Below are 3,140 nucleotides of genomic sequence, written 5' to 3' on the forward strand. Positions count from 1 at the left end.
TGAGTGCTGACTGCCACAGGATATAAGATCAGGTGAGTATATCTTCTTTATTTTTGCCCCTAGACCAAAATGGCCAGGGATAGCCCACTACAAGGGTAAGCTTTAAAAAAAAATCCTGGAATACTTTAACCAACTCACAGGGCTTGGGAACAAAGTGCCTGGAAGCTAAGTGGCGTTAAAAAAATTGGATTTGAACTGTTTGGGATATATTGAGTGCTTGATTTTTGGAATACTTGTTGTCTCTGCTTCCTTCCTTTTTAGACCCTTTTTTAGTATTTAAAAACACTTTTTCCTTTTCTGTCAGTTTTTAAACTGTTCCCTTTGCTCTGGTTAGGGGGAGGGGTTAATTGAGCTCAGGTGTCTCTCATTGAGCAGGTGTATTATAAACTAGTGCACCACTCATTTTGAGCTTGCTCACACAGGGCTTGGGAACAAAGTGGCGTTATAAAATTGGCGTTTAAACAATTGACGTTTATCCAGGACGGTTGTAACTTATTCCAGGGCGGTGGTATAAATTAAATTTAGTCTAACAAGTTATTGAACATGCCACTTGTGAACCACTAAACCTTAGATAAATACATTACAAACAAGTAGTCTCGATTTACATAAAAATAATATAAAAGTAAATAAATAAATAAGAAGGGTGAAATAAAATAAAATGTCTTCTATGAGTGGGTATGCAACCAGGTGCATGTCGTGCGCAATGTGTGTGTTCCTTGAACATGCGTTCGAGGGGGAATACATTTGCGTGAGATGTGATCAAGTTGCTTGTTTGGAAACCCAGATTCTGGATCGAAGCAAGAAACTGGCAACACTTAGGAGCATAACAGTCATGGGAAAGAGTCTTGACATAACCCACCAGGCTGTGGTGGAGGGGGGGTTGGAGGAGCAGGATCCAGAGGTGGGAAGCTGGGTTACTGTTAGAAGGCGTGGGAGAGGGAAGAGTGCTAGAGATGTCAGCCCTGATCTGGCTCACCCCAATAAGTTTGCCAAGTTGCATGATGTTGGGGATATTAGTTCAGGGGGGACTCTGCTGGAGCAGGACGCATCCTCTATCCGGAGGGGGATAGAGGATGCGTGTACCGGGGGCTCGTGTTCGACACATTGAGGAACGAATTGACAGATTACTGGATGGGGTTGGGCACGACCCCGTTGTCATGGTGCACATTGGCACCAATGACAAAATAGGAGGAAATTGGAGTGTCCTTAAACAGGAGTTCAGAGACCTAGGTGCTAGGATGAAGGAAATGACCTCCACGGTAGTTTTCTCAGAGATACTGCCGGTGCCAAGAGCCACTCCGGACAGACAGCGCGAGTTGAGGGAGCTTAACAAGTGGCTCCAGAGCTGGTGTCAGAAGGAGGGTTTTGGTTTCCTGGAGAACTGGGCTGACTTCGCAGTCGGCTACCGGCTCTACAGCAGAGACGGGCTGCACCTTAATGGGGGAGGTGCAGCATTTCTGGGGGGGAAAATGGTAGAAAGACTGGAGGAGCTTTTAAACTAGGAAATGGGGGGGTGGGCTTAAAAATAAAATTACTTAAATCAAATGGAGATAAATTCTTCTTAGAGATAAAAAAATAATAATACAGAAAGAAGTAATAGAGGAATAGATAGTGGGCTCACTCCAGTCAACACAGCTAAAGTAATCACCGAGGTTAAAATAGCAGAAACAGTCAATGTAGCAAATAAGTTGTCAGAAGTGAATAAAATAAGAAACGAACAACCAACATCAAGGCCAAACAATAAAACTAGTGGGGAACAAGTAGGATATAAACTTTTGTCCCATAACAAGACAGGAATTAAATGTATGTACACCAACGCTAGAAGTCTAGTAAATAAATTAGAAGAGCTTGAAATTCTGATACTCGGAAGAGGACTTCGATATAGTGGGTATATCGAAAACCTGGCTAGACGGCACACATGATTGGGCTACTAATATAGAGGGGTATAACCTATTCAGGAGGGACAGATGTGGGAGAAGGGGGGAGGGGTTTGCATTTACGTTAAAAACTAAATATGCATATAAGGGACGATATCACGTCAAACAGTGGAGAAGATGTGGAGACCTTATGGCTAGAGCTCGATATGGCGGACCCTAGCCGTAAACTTATTGTGGGTATTTGCTATAAGCCTCCGAATATAGGGGAGGAGGGGGAAGCAAATCTACACTCCCAAATAGAAATAGCTGGGAGGGAGGGCAATGTAGTCGTGATGGGCGACTTCAATTACCCGGACATCAATTGGGCTAATGGTACCTCAGGATCGACAAAGGCGGGCCGATTTCTGAACTTGTTGCGAGACAATTTCTTGGAACAGATGGTGGAGGTTCCAACTAGGAAAAATGCCATCCTAGATTTAATAATTACTAATAATGGGGAATTAATCGAGGATATTGTAATTGGGGAGACACTGGGTAGTAGTGATCACAATGTGATTACTTTCAATATTAAATACAGGAAAGGAAAGAGGGCGGGACGGACAAGAACCCTTAATTTCAGAAGGGCAAACTTCGATAAGTTGCGCAAACTAGTGGGGGAAATAAAATGGGATAACTCATTTCACAACCTAAACTCAGACCAAATGTGGGACTGCTTCAGGAACACATTACATATTGCCATTTCAAAGTGTATACCATTGGGTAACAAAAACAAAAGATCAAAGACTAAACCGATATGGCTAAATAAAACTGTAAAACTACATGTTAAGGCAAAGAGAATGGCATTTATAAAATATAAGATGGAAGGGACGGCATTGGCGTTCCTTAAATACAAGGAATGTAACAAAAAATGCAAACTAGTAATCCGGGAAGCTAAAATAGAATGCGAAAAGCATATCGCCGCAGATAGTAAAAAAAAACCTAAAAAATTCTACCAATATATTAACAGTAAAAAGGTAAGAAAGGAGCAGATAGGCCCAATAAAGGACGAAAACGGGAAGTTACTCACAAGTGACAAGGAGAGGGCCGAGGCGCTGAACAATTTTTTCTCCTCAGTATACACTCAGGAGGGAAACGGGTTCGACGTACGTGATAAAACACATTGTTCAACCGATAATATACCACAATGGTTGACTGAATAGCGGAATAGAACATAGACTTAAAATGCTCAATGAAAATAAAGCAGTTGGACCAGATAACCTTCAC

The sequence above is a fragment of the Nanorana parkeri genome, unplaced genomic scaffold (assembly GCF_000935625.1).
Source record: "Nanorana parkeri isolate BGI_ZX_2015 unplaced genomic scaffold, ASM93562v1 scaffold526, whole genome shotgun sequence".
Taxonomy (NCBI): domain Eukaryota; kingdom Metazoa; phylum Chordata; class Amphibia; order Anura; family Dicroglossidae; genus Nanorana; species Nanorana parkeri.